The sequence below is a fragment of the Pleurodeles waltl genome, chromosome 3_1, assembly GCF_031143425.1.
Source record: "Pleurodeles waltl isolate 20211129_DDA chromosome 3_1, aPleWal1.hap1.20221129, whole genome shotgun sequence".
NCBI classification, from domain to species: Eukaryota; Metazoa; Chordata; class Amphibia; order Caudata; family Salamandridae; genus Pleurodeles; species Pleurodeles waltl.
Window position 1 is genome coordinate 1594202070 of NC_090440.1, and position 21175 is coordinate 1594223244.

Sequence of the window (21175 nt, forward strand, 5' to 3'; positions counted from 1 at the left end):
AATGTGTGACATGGAGCCCTGGAAAGCTATTACCTGCTCTTGTACTAACACTGAATCAATCTGTCACTGAGCTCCCAAGAAAATGAAGATTTGTTTTTTGTTCTGTTGTGAGACAGGTTAATTCAGAAGGGAACCTGCAATGTGATAATTACATCAAAGTTAATTGAAAGAGCCCACAAAGCAAACATTCTCAAATCTATTGCCTAAAAAAGGAGAAAATGTATCTTTGGGCAGCTGTCATAAAGACATTTGGGTTTCGAAGTAAGCAAATCTTGGGAAATGTTCCTGGGAACAACTGTATTTGTATTGTAAAGGCGCAGCTATCCAACTGTTAACAGCGAAAACAATTTAGCTGCGGAAGGATAGCTTGTTTAGCCTACAATAACAATAAGAGTCGTCAAATAAAAAAGTAAAGCGCTTCGCCTCCAAAACCTGTCACTGAAACATTAGACCACAGAATATCATATTACAGACATGTTCTTTTTTAACTTCGCATCATTCGTTTTAGTGACACTGTGATTTGTTTTTTTTTTATAGATTCCTTTGCGTTTTGGTCCAGGTGTCAAACATCACACAGGGTACTCGCACCAGCGCATTTGTTTTTCTGGTAGATAGCCAGAGTGAGCAACATTTTATGGTCCTTGCAAAATATTTAGCAATAGAGGCCCTAATCATTAGATAGTTAGTAATCTTTTGGTTTTACTAACATTATTTCTCTAGTACTTTTAAACAAGCTTTCAGTCAATGCTCTTCATCGCTTGGTCTGTTATTGTGTCATTCACATTTTAATCACACCAACTATAGAATTCAGGATGGGCAATGGGTCAGCCCACTTCAGCCCTTAACTAACTTGAAATGACATAGAAAAGGCACTCTGCCCCTTCATAAGGAGCACATAATCATACAAATTAGTTCACTTACATTCTAGGGGATACTATGCTAATGTGTGCTTTTTTAAATAAAAACATAGTTTGCTTTTATCCATTATTTCAGGAGGAAGAAGACCTGGCAGCTTCCCCAGCAATAAAGTTTTGCAAAAACAATGGCAAAAGGAAACAAACATTGAAAAAGGCAAAAGGTTGACGATGAGTGTCAGATCTTTTGGCTTTGCCAATGTTTGCTTTTATGCTACTTCTTTGTCTCTGGTGTCAACCGTTTTATTCATCATTCTCAAATCACATTTAATCTAGTTATGAAACCCCAAATTAGATCCAATTTGGTTTGTCTTAGTCACAGGATCTACTTGAAGAAGGTACCTATATTCTCCTGACAATCTGTGCTGACACAGCTACTCATTAACTTCTCATACAGAGGTGTTGTGTGGAGAACCAGCTATATTAAACATGCACATATCTATATTTAATGTGCACATGTTTAGGTCTGTGTTGTTGCAAACATTTAGTGTGGCGTAGTACTCACTCAGCTGTTGGAAAACATATGCAGTGCCTTAGTCAAGAAATCAGGTTCTAGTTCTTGGGGCTATTTTTCCAATCTGTGCAAATGGGGAGAAGCACACTTAAGATCGACAATTTGTTCTTTGAAAATGTGCACTTTTGGTTTTGTGAACTGGGCCCAAAATATTCAAAACGTCATTTGAAACAAGCAGGCATAGGTAATAAATATTATCAGATTTCATATGCCAAAGTCCAAGGAGCAGCAGAATCATAACCATATATTTTCAGCATTCTATACACTACCAATTTTTTCAGTTAATATTTGGTGCTCGCTCTATAAAAACATATGAAGCCACCAGGGTGCATTTTACATAGTATATAATTGTAACAAACACTTAGAAAAAGCACCTTTTGCACCAGTTTTGCAGCAATCTACGTTGGCTGGTGCATTTAACCAAGGCAGAATGTACTCTAGTGTTTAGGTTTTGGAAATTGCATTTGATGGAATAGGTCTAAGTTCTAGAAGACAGAGAATGTCTGCAATTAGCCATTAAGAAACAGACACTCTTCCCTAGAAATAGCACCATCATCAGGATCACAATTTTATGGCGAACAAAGACATGGTGCTGGAATAGCATAGATTGCTATCACCCCTGATGTCACAATGTTGATCTATATGTAACCCTATCATTACCATGTTGTGTGAACTTGTAGAGTACTAAATGTAAAGAGGTACACTTGAATTTACAATCATACTGTGTTGTATAACCTTATTAATTGAAATGTAATCATTTACTATAGTTTTATAACCATCACTATGTTTTTTGAGAGTGTTTACTTTTAAAATCATAACAGTTCATTTTACTTGTACACTAAATGTTGTTGATTAACATTGAAAAATATAGTTCCCCATTACATTAAATTACAGGTGCTAACAATTTATTTTGTTTTACATTAACTGTAATATGACGTTTATACTGAGAAAGTATAACTGACATTTTATAATGCAAATTAAATGTACAATTCAAATATTACTTTAGTTGACATAACTAGACCTGATTTTCTTAACCTGAGAAACTGTTTTCCATTTTCTGCTAATGTTTCTTTTCATTTCAGGTATTTTCACATGAAAAGTTTGTTGGGAAATAAATGTACTATTATCCTATCCATACAGAGTCTGAGAAAGCAACCTTGGAAAAGGTATATGGAGACATCGAGAAAGAAGTGACTGCCCCCATTCAGACATGGTGCAAAAGTTGTACAGGAGAAAAAGGACAGCAACCTTCCCAGGCCTGTCTTGGGAATGCACAGTATTGTTGCAAGTTATCTCGTGAACAGGTGGCGTTATCTGATCAAGATGTGTAGTTTAACTAGGATTTTAACTAGTCAATAAGAGAGCAGGTTCCCTTGGGCTTTGAGAGGTACTGACCTCTGACTGTCCCAAAATGTCCCCATGCTTTGCTGAGTGTGTCTTAGGTTTACACTTGATTCTCTAAAGAAGACTCTTGACCGAGGTCTGAAATGCTGACACCTTCCATTTCTTTTTTTGTTTCCTCATTCTATTTTTTAAACCATTTTTATCCTGTTCTTGCTTTTTTACTCTTTGCCCTTATGTCCTTTAGGTTAGGGCATACTCATTCTTTATGCTCTTTAGGAGAATTCTTGTTTGCACATGGCAAATTCAGTAAGATTACTTTATTATGCACTAATGGGTAAAATATTTGACAAGAGCTTGTTTTCCGAGCATCAGATCATTTTCTGAATGTTTTGTATTGCAGTTACCGAGTTTGTTGTTTACCTTATGCAAATATATTGAATTATTTTTGCTGACTCAGCTATCCCATTGCTATTATGTATCTTTACAGTATGTTTTTGAGATTTGTTTACATTAACCTGAGTGTTAACTTGTAATAAAGCCCTCTAACTTTATTTCAGGCTTGTGTGTCCAGTGTGTGGCCAAATTCGTTACACTGTTCAAATTCATGTTGATTGATTGTTACCTGGTTCCCGATTTGTGCCCTATGGATGGATCCCAATGTTCATAAACCTCAAATTAGAGCATACTGGTAAATGTCCCACCAGTACCAGTAGTGCAAACATAGGCCACCATTGGTGGTCTTAAAAAATGTCCCCTGTCTCTTATAGGTGATGTAAAGCCTTTGTGTGAAAGCAGACATAGCAATTCCCTCAGCAAGGGGTTCTAGCCCCACAATGAACAAGGATAAAAGCCAGAGTACTTTAATTTTAATGCATAATCTGTCCTATGCATTGCACTGTGGTCTGCATGTCGCCCTGATATGGGTGACACCTCTCTCTATATGGGACTCTTGAATTCACAAATCCCGGTGAGGCAACTGCAAGACCAATACTCAATGGCAGCATCTTAATATACTGACTCAGAAATGCTAACCAGTTCATGATTTTATCTTGTACAGATCGTGGGTTTGCTTTGGCTGCTCCAGAATCCTAGGGTTGCAAGCAGGGATTCAAGTCCACTATGAACTTATTTGAGCACATTTAAAATTACATTTACACATAGTTTCATGGTTCAAAGCTCCCTTGTAGCAGTTCTAACCTGTGACAATAATCTCAAAGCATTACTTGCTAGTGCAGGGGAATTAGTATGACAAATTTGTTACGTCTCGGAAAGAGCAACTAGGGTCTTGACCAACAGTAATCTACGTCATATGTAGCTGAAATAGCATTAATTACATGCGCAAGAATGGACACGTTTTTACTCTTAAAGATGAGAGACCAGATCGAGAGAAAAAGGAGGGGTTCAGTAAGAAAGCGCACTCAGTGGAACTCTACAGGATCTTCCTCGGTATGTGTGCAACGCTGTAAGGGGCATCTTTGTAGTCGGATCTGCCATCTTAGTACAATGTGAGGCTCAATTACAAAAGACTTCTGAGATGCATTGTTGGATTGTGCTCCATAAGAAATGAAGAGAAGGTCACAAGAAAGCCAGCAAAAAACAAGGGCAAATAAAAGGAATGACCAGGGTAGTGAGATCCAGTTGCATGAGATCACAGAGAAAAGAAACAAACCTTTGTCATTTGTGGAGGGTTGTATTACGAGCACTGCTGATGAGAGGAAGCAATTTGGAAGAAAGCATTGCTGGTTGAAATAAATGCAAAGTTGTCCATCTGCAACACAACAGAGATAGGAAATATGCCTTGCCTCTTACAATTTTCAGATAGTTTTAGGAATCCACGCAGATCTAATTTAAAAAAGGGTGCACATGTGCAAAAACAGCAGAAAGAAATGGAGATGATTGGAAAGTTATACTGTGATTCGATTTGACTTTGTGAGTTGAAAGAAGTGGGTTGATGGTACATAATAGACTCTCTTTTATATTTCCTTCATGCACATAAGGGGAAGCTCTAATTGACCAACTTTGTGGTAGAAACAAGACAATTAATGTACAAATGTATTTATGCATTTGAGAAGCTTTATACACCATTAAAACATGTTGCTTTGCAGCTACTTCAGGCCATGTGGTGGTGGACTCGATCTAAGTCTAAGTTCACTCCAAGAACTCCAGGTCAGTGGGATAGTTCAGATACTTTTCCTATAAGCATTATAAGAGATATTGGGTCTTGGAGAAGTACTGTTAGTAAGTGGGCCACGATCCCCAGAGGCAAGAGGTGATCCCATTCATCACTGGTTTCCTGAACTAAAGTTTAAGTTGATCTTTCAAGGACAGGTCGAGTTCATTCCAAAGGTGGAGGTTCAGGAGCTTTAGAGAACAACTTGTGTGTTTTATATGTTTGGGATTTTGGACCTCAGATTCCACATAGGTTATTAGTGTGAGGTCAGATTTTGGAAAAGGAAAGACTTGTTTCACATGAAGGCTCTCTGCCTTTTGCAAAGTACCCTGAAATAGATCAAGAAGGAAGAGGAGCGATATCAGAACTGGGGAGATGCGGTTTTTTTTTTACACATAACAGGTGACAAGCAACCCCATGCAGCAATTCACCAATCGATGTTTCAAGAATCGGTGTTTAAAGGGAGAAATCCAAAGTCTAGTATTGAGAGTGGTAGGATAGCAATATGATGGGTAGACCTTGATGGCAAATGTATTCTTTCTGCTACACAAAGCATTCACTTTTTTTTCTAATCTTCTAGCCGTCCCATCAAGTAAGCATTAGTTATTGTAGAAGGATTACATAGTGGCCAAATTGTGTCCCTTGACATGCACAATATTGCGGGTTCTATTTACAAAAGTTCTCCCAAGAGTCAGATTCACACCTTGAAAAAGCCATACTCATGATTCACCATGTGCATGTTGTATGAGACGCATCATACATTACTCATACATAAGGTCCCAAAGAGATTTTACCGCTTGGCATCTGTAGGGGAATATCAACGAAGTATCCTGGAAAATACAGTGCATTAAATTGGAAGTATTAAAAAATGCCTATCTATGAAACGTTGATAACTGTGCACTTAACTCACAGGCAATAGGTGCTGGCTCAAGTGGAGAAGATATTGTAGGAAAGTGCAACATTCAGTTCAGTTTCATCAGGGAGTGTGCAGTGGTTGCCACTGAAAGATGAAAAATACTGTGAGAATGGAGTTACCTAATATTTCTAATACTCTTCATGTACAACATATGCATTTTTTGGCAGTATGTGCACAAAGGTCTAGAAGAATACACGTAGGTCTCCCTATTAGGGAATACTGAGCAAATGCACAGCATCCTTCAAGTGTTAGATCTGCATAAGCTCGGGAAATCATGATCACCTCATACAGTTGCAAATTGTGCACAAATAGTAGAGTACATATGGTGTAGTTTACATAGTTAACTCAATTAGCTTTGTGCTTAAGCCTCAATGCGTTTCTCGACTTTTGTATATTAATAGATAGAGAGTCACATGTTTACCTCCCCAAGCTATGGTCCGGATGTACAAAGCCTGTTAGTTGAAAAATACACGGTTTGCAAATGCAAAGAATCTTTTTGAAACGTATAAAACATATTTGGCTAGTCGGAAAAGTCATTCATTCTCACAAAAGAGTTTTGTTGTTCTTCCCAAATTACACTGAGAGGGAAAATAAAAAGAGGAAAAATGATGAAATATCTGCAGTTATTCAATTTCATTCGCTGTCTGTCTTGTGAGTTTGTGGCACTACAAAGTCGTGTTAATACCCAATAGAAAGATAGTCGTGTATTCTTCCTCATAAAGATTACGTCTTAAATTGGCTTTACCCAGATTCAAACCTGTGACCTGCGGTTTTCCCTCTGCTGAATGAATGATCAACTCATGGACCCAGAGACCCACAATTACTTTAATGTATTTGTTTAAATGTAAGATTTTCTCTCGAACAGTGCTGTTGACAAAACAGTGTTAAGCAGAAGTGCTGAGAGCTTTACCAACAATAATTGTGTAGGTTTTCTAAAAAAACAGCAACAGAAAAGAAAATGTTTTTTCAGTTGCCTGATAGCAATTTTTTCAGGAAAAGTCTTGAAAGTATATCTGAGTAAGAACTTTAGATTCAGAAGGCCAGAGGCGGGAAACATTTTCAGTAACACGTCACACACACATTCTTTTGAAACTCTTTTCTGGGGTACAATAGGTGATGCCGGGGATGATGCTTTCCTCTGACCTTGGCTGGTGAACTTCGTGCTACACAGAGTGCTGCAGCCCCACCGCAAGAGGAAACCGTGAGTAAAAACACAAGCAGTGTGATGGCGTGTTTACATAGTGCTTCGTGCGGGGAATCTCACCTCCATGATCTTGTTGACTCAGAGATCATTGAGGAAGGCACTGAGAAAATAAAGTCGCAACTGCTAAGTTCATTATCAAAGCAGCAGCAGAATTAACACCTCATGTTTTAATTTTTTGCTGCATTTCCTGCAAAATGTATCTTTGAAACTAAGTAAAATGAAACAACACCCACAAACAGCAACATTGCAACAAGTCACATCAAATTAATCAAAATAAGTCACACACATAACATAGCTATAAACCGCAAATAGTGGAGAAGTGTGGCTCAATGGTTAGAGCGGCAGACCCTGAAGCAGAGATCTGTCTCAAGACCAGGGTTCAAGTCCTGCTTCGGCAGGTCTTGGGCTCAATTCCCCTTGACCAGATAATTCTAGCCTCGGTGCCTAATCTAATTCATGGGTCCCACTCTGCAACTCTGGGCAATAGCTTGCTTAATCTCCAATACGGCCCCAACAGCGCTTGGATGCCTGGCTTCACCCTGGGGGTGCTCAGGAGTGGGTGCCTCACAAGGAAAAGCCAGGAGGGGTTCCATAGCGGTATGAGTACAGCACCTTGAGATCCTAATGGGTGAGTAGTGTGCTATACAAGTGCTAATTTACATTTACAAATGAAGATCAATAGCTTCAAACAGCATGGGGGACACTGACCAATGTCGTGTATTCAAGCTAATTCTAAAAAGCACAAACTCTCGATGACTCCTACGGGTTTAGCTGTGTTTAATTAATTACAACTTTAAAGTCAAAGAACCCAATTACTGTTAATATTATTTTGTGCACAGAGGCATATTGTAAGTATTAAAAGAACTACAGAAGTAAAACATACCGCTCTTAAAATGTTGTAAACCTTTTCTCACAAACAATTACACTTGCTTACATACCATAACAAGAGGCAAAATATGACATACAGCTTGTCAAATTATACGAAATAGCATTATTCTTCTACAATAAGTATTTAAAATAAGGGTGCTCGAAATTTATGTGATTTGCTTGCTGATAATTGCATGAATTTTTGGAAAAAATGAGAAAGACAAAACTGCTGTGAAAAATGATTGCTTGTCTTCAGGTCATTCACATCGTTCCCACACTCAAATTTCCCCCCTAATACACATAATCACGACTTGGGAGAATGGCACAGTTTCAGGAATTTGGCATAACCTGTGTTACACAAAATTTACGAAATTATTCGAAGTAAACCAGCGTAAATGAATATTCCCTAAAAATGCTTTCTTCTTCAGTGACATAAATTATGCATATTAATGCACTTTCTTTAATTTCTCTAGCCTTACTGCATGTAATGTATATATATATATATATATATTACCAACAATCCTCCTGTTACATGCAGAAAGTTCCCGGACACCAAGTGGAGGTCCAAAAGACTTTATTCACCAATGCTTCCTCCCAGAACAACGCGTTTCAGCCGTTCTGGGAGGAAGCATTGGTGAATAAAGTCTTTTGGACCTCCACTTGGTGTCCAGGAACTTTCTGCATGTAACAGGAGGATTGTTGGTAATAATATGTGGATGGCTAGGTCCACGCCTGGACCGCTACTGAAATAGCAGCCTCGGATGTCTGGCAACGTTGGTGTTATATATATATATATATATATATATATATATATATATATATATATATATATATATATATATATATATATATATATATATATATATATCAAAACAAATCCCTTTCAGAATAGAAAACTCTAGGTAGTTCCCAAGTTTAAATGGAGAGCAGCTATAGTAAAGAATACCCTCAACACCAGCGACTCTCTAGATTTGCCCACCTCAAATGTCTGTTTACCTAGCAAAGTTTTTAAGCATAGGATCAGCACATTGCTATCCACGCTGAGCTAGATAGTGACAAAGTATTTTGCCATTTGTACAGCAAAGTCTTTAAGCACAAGTTTGACACAGTGTCAACCTTGCTGAGCTGTAAAATGACAAAAGCCATTTACCATAGTATTACAGCTTTGGACTGGTAAAATACCGTCCAAAGCCAACCTGGAATGAGTAAAAGCAACCTCTGACACGGCTTTCGCTCTCATTAGAGCTCATCAGAGAGGTTTAGCTTTGTCCACACACAAGGGAGCACCCAGTATAAGTCAAAACAAATCCCTTTCAGGGTTAGAGTGACGCATAAATTATGCAAAAAAGAATAGAGAACTCTGGGTAGTTCCCAAGTTTAGGTGGATAACAACTCTAGTAAGGAGCACCCTGCAACACCAGCGACACTCTAGATTTGCTCACCTCAAATTTCTTTTTATCTACACAGACTTCTCTATTCTTTTTTTGCACGTATATAAGATTTACTTGCTAGTCGTGCAATGTACATTTTCTTTCGGGCCCTTTGACATTTCTGAACAAAACTCTCCAAAACACAGCTCAACCAAATGTTCTATCAAGAATTATGAAAATTTGTCAATTGGGTTCAAATGATCAATGTATTTAATGTTCTTATATACAGTGCTTGCTGCATGCTGTGGCTCATTTAGCACAGTGTAGATGACCTGCTGAGTTCACCACATAGTCAGAGATCACTCCACCATCAGATTTTCGACATTCATCAAACAGTCAGGTCAGAGTAGCAGATTTTGTTATTTATGCTTCAAGCACACAGAGCAGAAGAAAAACCCTCAAAATCCTGTAAACGAAACACAGTGTGTACATATACACACATTCACACACCCACACATCTTATTTGCAGTAATGTGCCCACAAAGTTGCATGCTAACATCACTCACCTTGTCAAAACTCGCTCACTAGTATGTATGTGACTAAGAATGAGTGAGTCTGTGACTGCGTGTATTGGTACTACATTACTCACTTCACTCAATTTATCTACTCAACTCACTCACTACACTACTGTTATACAATGTTGTTCCTTTTCATGTTGTGGAGCTGAGTATTATGGTACATACTCTTAAACATTATTTCAGTGATGCCTTGCACTTAAACATAGGTACTGTGCTGTCTTTATGGTTGGTGTATTCACTCAACAACCTGCAGGTTATTTTTTGGTCCATTTGTGGGCTTTTTGATGCCTGCAGTGTTCTTTTGAGGTGTTTGTTTATTATGCACAGCACACTAGCAATTTGACTGTTGGCAGTGTTAGGTTTTTCTGGTCCCTTCATCTTAGTCCCAATTCTAAGGTGTTTTTTCACTTGTGCTGGAGCGGTTCATGTTGTACACTTGATTGGTGGCTGGTCTAAGATGCTTTGGTGGATGGTCACTTGCTCTGATGCGAACCCACTACACAGTTCCTGAAGCTGTACTTCCTTATGGTGTTGAGGTGAATCTCTTTTGTGTGTGTTGGAAATTCCATAGTAGCACTCTGTTTAATGCTGCTACACTGATTATTGAGCACAGTGTTCATGCACAAACCTTTTTTCGGTTTTGGCGAGATCACAGCTTCACTGGTCTAAGTTCAATGTCGAAGAAACAACAAAAGAGGGGCAGAAAAATGGGATATTCGGAGTGAAAACTCCTGGTCCCGTGTGTAAGTTTCCCAATAGACAGTAAATCAAAAAAGATTACACATGGTTCCATTTAGTGCTGTAGGTTTCAATCAAGTGAAAAGCTTGGTCAGCAGATAGGAACCAAAGCTTCTCGAAGCAAGGGCCCTCACTCACCATCCGGTGACATGCTTCATCATAGGGCCAGCTCCTCGTCAGGCCGGCACTGCAATGCCTGACGGGCCCCGCAAGGGGGCTCTTTGCCGGAGGTCTTTTGAGAATCGTAAATAGCCGGTCAAGAATAATGAAGTGAAGGATTGGTATATGAAAAAAACTATTAAAAATGCCTAGAGGTAACAACTAATTATTTTTAATACTCGTGCTCATACCTCTGACAAGATTAAAAACCAAAAAAACGGGGAGTCAGTGGAGTAATGACCACAAACCCCATTGGAATATAGGTAGGTATTAGGTCCTGATGAATCGCATAAGGTAATTCTTCTGTTACAAGCGAGAAACATGTTGACCAACTACATAGAGTGACACAGGGGATCCTGTGTGCTCCGTCTCTTATATGTTAAATTCTCTCTAAGAGACATTATTATACCTACCTATATTCCAATGGGGTTTGTGGTCATAGAGGAGCTGGCCCTATGATGAAGCATGTCACCGGATGGTGAGTGAGGGCCCTTGCTTCGAGAAGCTTCGGTTCCTATCTGCTGACCAAGCTTTTCACTTGATTGAAACCTACAGCACTAAATGGAACCATGTGTAATCTTTTTTGATTTACTAAGTTCAATGTCACCTATTCAGTAAAGTACATATTGTGGAGTTTTGTCTGCTGGGGCACCTACCTATATCACCATGTACAGCCTTCCTTGACTACTGTCATGCCTTGTGATTTCTCTATAATCCTAGTTGTGCTGCATCATCCATATCACCAATGGCACTCTCTTAGTGGCCAGGGAGGTGTTTAAAGGACCTACTGCGTTTGAAATCCAAAAAGCACAGAAACCTAGTTCAGTTGGCAGAACAACCGCACCCACAGTGGTATCTTGTGCATATTGAAAAAGAAAGTGGTCCTAAGGTGAAAACTTGGGGGCATACCTGCCACTGTAATGAAAAGATGGAGAGCAGTGCCAACCTCAGAACTGTGCTTAATGAAGAACTTGAACTAATGATTTCACTCTTGACCAGCCAATGTTTCTCCTCTACTGTGCAGGAGATGCTAACAGCATGGCAGAGAGGCACAGGGGCTCCAAATGATGTGACAGAATGAAGAGAACCAGATTCCTGCAGAAACCCATGCTGGTCAGTATGTGCCCATATACACTGACTACAGAAGCTGGGATTGCCTACATATGATGACAAGAATTACCAGTGAAATGTGGGAGTGAGAGCCCGAGACTCTCCCATTCCTGCTCCCAGAAATAGCTTCAATACACAGGGACCGATAGTCTGATGTACCATGGGAACCTCAATAAGTAAAGTGCGACTATGCCAACCTTTTTGAGTGGAAACTTATACCAGTGAGACCAGGAGTTCAACTAGAGATCTGGATTCTGTATTGTTGGCCATAATATGGAGGGGTGGTGGGTGCACCGACAGGTTGGAGATACAGCACAGAGCCCAATGCACTTTCTGAGCAGCAGACCAAGTCACTCAGAGGAATCCTGGTGCTGCTCTCATGCTAGGCATAGCATGAGAGCAGCACCAGGCTTGTGTGAGAACCTGTGCACAGGTAAGTTTTATTTTTATTTCCCCATCCCCGACTCTCCTAGAGCTTTGCAGAGACTGCCACTGCCCATACCTTAACCATACAAAACCCATGCAACATTGTATTAAAGTCATATACGTAAGTGATAAAGGATGTAGCTCAACAGAAAAGTCACATGAGGACACAACATACTCTGTGGGTTTGTGGGCGTTTAGGTGTTTATAGTGTGAGTGTTCAAAGTAAATCTTGATCTGTGTGGGTGTATGACTGTGTGCATTTGCATGTGTGTGGGAGTTCATGTCTCTGTGTATGATTATGTTAATGTGTGTATGTGTCACTGTACATACGTATCATGTTAGTTTGTCTGCTCAGTGCGTTTTCTGTATGCGTGTAACAGAAGAAATGCGGGGTCGGAGGAGTGGGCTACAGAAGAGGTTGGAGATAGACAGGAAGTTGGAGTGATAACGAAAAACTGGGTCAGAGAGTGCAGATTCTTGAAGGTCACTTACTAGGAAAGTAACACTGCCACTTGTCACATTATGTGGTAGAGTACCCTTATTTTCATCAACATGTGATGCCCACAAATAGACATGTATAAAATAAGGCATGCTAACCTTGCATTTGATGAAAATGTATTTTTAAACAGTGTTAACATTTTGTTATCATTGTTTCCCTATAAAGCCATATTATGTGCATTTTCTACATCAGTTTTTTAACTGTTCACATGTCACTCCATGCAATTGAAATGTATTCCATGCTTCCATTGCTACTCCCTGCTTTGCAAATATTTTAACTGTTAAGACTTAAAATTCTTGCCATATTTGGAGGTAGCCTTAAAGCATGAATGCAAAATATGGTGTTCTGAATTTTACTCAAGTCTCTCTTGATGGCTGAACAAAGTTCTTACCTCGGTAATTAGTGTATAATCTACAAAGCATAATGCTTTAATAGTTTAGTAAGTGAGAAAATCTCTCTATCACCCCTCAAGCATAAAGCTCCCTTCCCATAGCCAAAAAATGAACAAACATTCTTATGCAACATTATGCAAGTCAAAGCGCATTCCCTTGCGTCTGTTTCCAAGATCACACCCGGGCTTATTCACAAGCCCCTTGCGCCACCGGAGCGTCACTTTTTCTATGGGAAAAAGGGGCTTGGAAATAAGCCCCGAAGTACTTTACTGGAAATCATGACAACTAATACGTAATTTGTAAAGGACTTTCTTGAAGTTCTAAATTAGTAAACAGATTTTCTCTCAGAAAACGTGATTGCCTATATACCTGTTTTTTAAGTTATTCTAATGAGATTCCGAATAGATTTCTACAACTGGAGTAGATAAACCCTAGCATCGTTATCCAAACCTAGTACTGTTATAGACATGTTCCGTTGAATTACACAATTCAACAACTTCAACGTTTTCCAGGTAAATATGGATTTGCTGAACTTGAAATATATTTCGCCATTAGCAGCAACGTTTAGGGATTTAGAAAAATGTGGTTCAACCTCCCAAGAGCTAAGAGTTAATACAACAACTGTTAATAGAGAGCAAGATCACACATGACCTGCTAAAGTTAAATGATTTTCTTCCGGCTGCTGTTTGGCATGTTTACGTATTCCAAGAGGTGACAGGTTTGGCTAAATGGTGTTATCATCCCCAAATAATGGACTAGGTAAAGGGTTTATGGCCGCAGCAGAAAAATAAGACTGGACATTCTAAAATGTAATTCAATCATGGTGGAAAGAATGGTTTCTTTTCTCATGAACGTGGTTTGTTTCACAATTGAGGAAAACAAATGTTTACATCACAAACACTGTTCTCAAAGGAACAGATATTTCACAGGCAATGCTACCACAGTTACTTGCCTTACATTTACTTTAGAATGCCTTTATAATTTAATGGAAGCCAAATTATAACCACATTAGTTGCTTTATCCATTAACCCAGTGGTGGTTTAATCTTCCATCAGTGCCAACAGGTCCAGAGGCATAGCTTAGACAGTATAAAGCATCCATGTACAAAAGTAAACATTATTATCAAATCACGGTTGGAACAGACCATGTTCTAATCATAAGCACACAACATCTATTTTTGTCAGTTATACTGGATGCTAAATTACCTCCTTCTAAGACTCACACATCAGAGTTACTTCCAGAAGTCCTGCTGGATTGTCATAAGGTAAATCAAAATCTGAAGGCAAATTTTGAAATATAATTGGCATGTGCATAATTACTAATTCTCACTATTTATTAGAAGAAGTGCATAACCAAGGGATTGTTTACTTCTGAGTCCAAAATTCTATGGGCTTTTTTCGAGGTTGGTGGACTGGATACTTATTCAAGATGCGGTGGGAGTTTCATCAGCAGAATTACAAGGCTATAATGTTCTTGTAATATAGTGGATAGGATATTTGCCAAATTTATTAAGGAGTATCCCATCTGCTAAGCTCTGAACAGGGCCCTAAAGGTTTTGCAAATCCATGTTTTCTCAGAGGTCGAAAGGCTAGAGTTCATAAAATGGTATTTCTAGCTCTGAAGAAGTGAATAATCACAGACTTGCACACTTATAGGCATTCATAACCTCTTGCAAAAGCACATTCACACCACACCAAGGACACAGGTGATGGTTTATTTCAATCAACAGCAGGAGTAAAACCGTACCCAGGGTAGGAATAGAGAGGCAACACCCTCCAAGCCCACAGCCCCAAAATATTGGTGGGGTGCCCTGGAAGAGTTTTCACGAAGAAAAAGAAAATAAGTTTAAAATGCAAATTTATAATTGGAACATTACAAACTTCGAATTCACAAAAGGACCTAGTCCTGGAACCTCTGCACTTTCATAGTAGTTCTGAGATCCTCTGTAAAACTCTTGGATGTCAGAAATGGTAATCACATTTAGGTAAATGTCTAGTACAGTAATAACTTGTTTTTTTCTGTTTTCTTTTAGATTGAGTCAATTTTAATGCAGGACAGTAAAACTGTGTACTAAGAAATCTAAATAATGTCCAAGAAAGGTGAACAACAAATTACCATGGTGTATAATATCACAAAATAGACCAGTTGTGTTTTTTATACATTAGAAATATGTTTCCCAAAGCAAGAACACAAACACTACAATACTTTAGAAAAAAACCCTTACATTCCCTTTCACATGCACACTTAAGCTCAGTTCAATTGCTGTGAAAGAGATACCACATCTTATCTTGCGTCAGTTTTTCCTTCTTCCACATATGTAATTTAATACAGGATTTGTGTGGCACATTAATCGCCTGAGCCTGAGGGAGCTTTCAAAGTTGTCTGTCATGCGCCGTACTCTTCACAACAGAGGTGGTGGAAGACAACAGGATCAGCTATGGGAAGTATCCCCTCGAGTGATAATTCATGTGCAAATCAAGTTGGAAGGCGATCTGTGATGTCAAAGGCACACGAATAAAGCCTACATATCCCCAAAACAGAGTTGCTCAAACCTTCCTGACATTTTAATGAGCAAATAAAATGTACAATGTTTTTATATTTACAAACATTATTGTTTTCTTAGTGCTGATTTGGCACCTTTGGCACCTATCTGTCTACCCCATATGTTCATCATAGTTTGAAAAATGGAGTACGTTACCCCTAATGGTCTCAACCAATGCCACGGACTCTAAACAAGAAGTAGTGCTCCATTTTTCAACGTCAGAACATTGAGATTTTGAATGTGTAAGTATTCACAACTCAATTTGAAGTTATACACAGATTTTGAATTTGTCATGCTATAAAGGGTACATTATTTTGCACAACAAAGTTATTTTGCAAGTTTGTGTGTCATTCAACGTTCAATCAACATATGGAATGATGGATGGGGAACTGTGAATAATGAAGATGCTTTTCTCCGAGGGATTCTGAGTGACATCAAATAGACAGCGAGAACAATGCTCGACTTGTCTATGTCACTCAGAACCTCGAGGTGTATAACGTTGCTGTTATTCACATTTTACCCATCTGTAATTTTATGTTATATGCCCCCCTCAAATCATCTGAAACAGCTTACAACATGTACACGGGGACAGAGGAGTAAGTGGTAACCAAGTTTAACATTTAAATACAAATTATAAAAAAAACTAGTCTCCTATCACCCACCCCACCACCCTCAATGTAAACCCTAATACTCTAAATTAATAACTAAGGGATTCATTTATAACGTTTTGATGCAGAGCAGCACCACAAGCATTCTTGCTGTGCTGCCCAGCGTCAAAACAAAAGGACAGGAGTGGGACGTATCTACAAAATATGGCACATTCCTGTCCTTTTCCCCTGCACTGATGCACATATTGTTGCCATCAACCAGTGCAGGCACCCTTGCACCATGGTGTTGTGGGGATCATTGTTTTGCTGCAGAAAAAGATACCTTCCTGCATAGAAAAAATCATGAGAGGCTCAGCACCCATATAAAGAGAAGAAAACGGGGAGAAATAAAGTTATTTTTCCCTGTTTTGCCACCCCTACACCACCCCTAGGGTGGTGTAGCCTCTTGATGCATTACCAGATTCACAAAACCTTTGAAATCTGGGAATGCATCAAAATCCAAGGGTGTTGCATGGGGACACCAACGTAACACCCATGGAATGCCTCTTTATAGCAAAGTAAGGCAACGCAATGACTTGCTTTTTATTGACTTACTTCATATCTACAAGGTCATGAAAAGCCACACAAAGTGGCTTTGTGTGGCCTTGTAAATGTGGGCCTGCAGCCATCACTGCCAGTCTGTCACAAAAAGTGCAGTTCATCCTGGCTCCTCGCTCAGTTTATTAAAGTACTTTGCTTCTCCTACCCACTCAAAATAATATAGAATTATTTTTTTGGAAAGTTGCCTCTCCTCTGCAGATTTCAACATGGTGTTATTTTAAGTTATGATTATTGTATTACATTTTTTGTGATTGAGTGCAGCAAGAAACTAGACAGGAATTTCTGGTGTGCAAAGAGCTTTTATAATAACTATTGGCAAAGCCAATAGGTCTCATCTAGTCAAGATATTTTGGCTTTCTCAGTGTTTTGCTTAGCCATGTTGTACAGCAGTGTAGCTGAAAATAATGAAAAAAGAAGCAATATAATGTGCCCTGCGCTGACTGAACAATGCACTTTTTTCTTTACTTTCAGCCACGCTATTGTAGGGCATGGCTACAATCCATTGACAAAGCCAATAGCTCGGGCCAATTGCTCTTGCACAGGCAAGACATATTGGCTTTGCCAATGCTTGTTAAATACAGTGGACCAAAATACAAATACTAGTCTCTTGTCACTCACCATGACCACCTCTGCAAAACCCTTTCCCACCCCACCCAAAATTAAACAAAAATAAACCATTGTCCTGCCACTCACTCCCATTGCCCTCTCCACACACCCACCCTCTCTCCGCCCACAGCCACACTCTATGATGTCACATGGAGGGTGGAGCAGTGGCATTTTGCTGGCAATAAAAGGTGTTTGCAAGGGCACCTTCTTTTCTCCTCTCAGAGAGACCCACATAAACAGGGGAGAAGGTGGCTGTATATGGACAGTGCCACCCACGTTCTGACTTTCCTTGGATCCGTGGAGACACTAGATAGGTAGGGGAAGATGGGCGAGACCCCCAATGATCATTTAACCACTGTGTTTGGGTTTCAGGAGACCTGGGCGAGGCAGGATAAGAAAAAGAAAGCAACTACTTCCCTTGTGTGACATCACAACAGTAGTTAACCACTGCTGTGACATCACAGTGGATGATTCAAATTTAGCATTCACACTAAAACAATGGTTTTGATTGTACCGAGGCTCCTAGTAGAACTATTAGGTAACTATATTTCTCTATGAACTTTAATTGCTCTGTGACACTATTCAAGGTTGTTAATACTGATCTACAATAATAACACATCTACTATGTCGCTCTACCACTCCATTGTAAGCTAAGTAAATATTTATTCTTCTTAACTCCACTCACTTTAACTTTGAGACGTAAGCATAAGTGGAGTTTAACTTTGAGACGTAAGCATAAGTGGAGTTAAGAATAGTAATTATATACTTGCCATACAACGCAGTGGTATGCCGATGTATTGGCTATGATATTATGCATGTGATATGTGGCATGTGGTGTAATGAACACCCACTGAGAAGCAATAAAACTATATTCAGTTAACAATAGTCCCAACAAATTTAGTGTGCTGGTTCTCCTATCAAGTAAGAAGACATATTAGTCTTTATCACCTAAACTACTCCACTGTGCACAGTTTTTATTTAACAGTGTAAGCCCCAGCTGCATAACTGTCCTCCATCTGAGACAGCACACAAAACAATTCATATTATAGACCAGGTAAGCCACAGAGTAAAAAGAAATGTTGCTAATGAGTGTGAGGGCTTTTGTGGACAGGAGTTGCTGTACATCTTAACCCTTTATTGCACATAAGTAAGCTGACAAAGGTGTAGGGTTACAATGTTGCATGAGCAGGATACTTGGCTCACTGCTCCTATTTGATGCTAGCACTTAACTAGGCAGAGTAGTAAGATTTTAGAGGACGACTACAAGCTTTACAAACCCTGTGCTGCCTCTTAACCAATTCTCAAGGAGAATACAAACTTCAGAATGGGGGAGGGAATGTCGGTGTTTTCCTTAACATATGGGGTGTCGAAGGGACTGCTTCCCTTGGAATATGCACTCTGACTTTTTTCTCTCTTTTAAAAAGTCTATTCAATTCATCATTTTGCATTTGAACCCGGTAACACATCTGTTTGTGAACATAGATTGTGAACATAGATAGGCTCCTGTGGCCATTCTGCCACATCTGCTATTTGTAGAAACTAACACATTAGAGAAAAATCTTCTCTCCATCGTCCCCCACACTCACAATACATATAACTAAAGGTTTTTTGTGAAGTTGGTGCTACTTTGAGGTCTGTGATGTAACACAGTAGGCATCATGAACAGATTAAATAAAAAGCCTCTTATTTTTCAGTGAGGACGTCGAAAATCTTTCTCGTGAAAGGATAAATCTGTTTCACAGGAGACCACAAAGAAGCAGAATGACATCTACATGAATATATAGAGTGAGCGCAAGGGGTCTAAGATTGAGCACAAGGATAGGGAGATGGATGGATGTACAGATGGGATGACTGATCACCAGCACCCAGGTGAATTTGTGGACCAACGCCGTTGGGGAGTCAATCCTTGAAACCAAATAATGTAATGGTGATGCACGAAGAGCAGATCGTAGCAGGCATTATTCTCTCACTGCCAGGCTGGAGAAACTCATCTGTAGCTGAAAATTTGTAGGAAATAACACCTAAGTACTTAATTATTTATGACGCCTAGCACGTGCGAACAGTGGGCCAGATGTAGGAAGCACTTTGCGAGTCGCAAACGGCAAAATTTGCCGTTTGCGACTCGCAAATGCGTGTTTCCTATGCAGAAATGCATTTTGCGAGTCGTTACCGACTCGCAAAATGCATTTCCGAATCGCAAATAGGAAGGGGTGTTCCCTTCCTATTTGCGATTCGCAATGGTATGCAATTCCATTTGTGACCGCTTATGCGGTCGCAAATGGAGTCGCAGTTACCATCCACTTGAAGTGGATGGTAACCCATTCGCAAACGGGAAGGGGTCCCCATGGGACCCCTTCCCCTTTGTGAATGGACCCCAAAATATTTTTTCAGGGCAGGGAGTGGTCCAAGGGACCACTCCCTGCCCTGAAAAAACCGAAACAAAAGGTTTCGGATTATTTGAAATGCAGCTTGTTTTCCCTTAGGGAAAACGGGCTACATTTAAAAAAAAAAAAAACTGCTTTATTGAAAAGCAGGTCGCTAACATGGAGGCCTGCTGACTACAGCAGGCCTCCATGTTAGCGAGTGCCTATACTCGCTATGGGGCCGCAATTTGCGACCCACCTCATTAATATTAATGAGGTGGGTCATTGCGACCCCATAGCGAGTTGCAGTCGGTGTCTGAGACACCGTACTGCATAGCAATTTGCGAGTTGCAAATTGCGAGTCGGAAGGACTCGCAATTTGCAACTCGCAAATTGCCACCTACCTACATCTGGCCCAGTATGTTTAAAACTAAGACCATCCAGAGAACACAGACAGGGGGAACATATGGCTGCTCGTAGATTTCCATGAGGGCGAACATTTCCGAGACATTATTGCATATGGGTTAATACAAGATCTCATTACAAAACTTGCTTTGGCCCCGATGGATCACTTGCTATGGTGGGCACCTTACCAAACTTTTAACATCACAAACGTTCATAGAGCAGAATTGGAAAAACTTCCGATATCAAAACAAAGGGATTTTTTCAGTTTCCAAGTCTACCACTCAATATGAAACAAATTCTGCCGTCTGCTAAACATCATGCTGAATATGTATTTTTAAGACTGTCAACATTTACTTGCCATACTTCAGTTCTCTGCTATGCAAACGAGAATAGTATTTTATTTAGTATTCGTGTAAATGTAGCAACTGTAATGACAAAGCTTTTTAAAGGTGTCACTTTTACATAATAATTCATATTATTTTATTTCATTAGCTTTTCCAGAAAATAGATTTTCGAATTGAATTGTAACAGATTTGTCATCCAATTTTAAAGGATAGTAGGAAATCTGTCTCCACTATATCGGTATATATATTATTAACTCACTCTCACCAAACAGACCAGTATAAATTCCACTACAATCAGGATTTTCAACAAAACAAAATAACACAACATGTTAAGCAACGTTCCATGCAAACATATTTTAACCGAGCAGGGAAAGTGATAAGGCATAAGCGAGTTTAGGAATTTTAAGGTCTCGCTTTTGTTCGATATTTTTGTTCCTGCCATGTAACATGTAAAAGGTATTCATATCTGGTCACTTTAAATTTAGCATTGCAAATATACGCCTACT

The 21175-nt window shown here is 39.4% G+C and overlaps 1 protein-coding gene across 1 annotated transcript in view; it reads right to left on the reverse strand.

The window, feature by feature from the left end:
- Positions 1 to 21175, reverse strand: part of LYPD6 (LY6/PLAUR domain containing 6) — a 162918-nt gene that overhangs the window by 91021 nt on the left and 50722 nt on the right. The gene's annotated exons all lie outside the window — the stretch shown is intronic.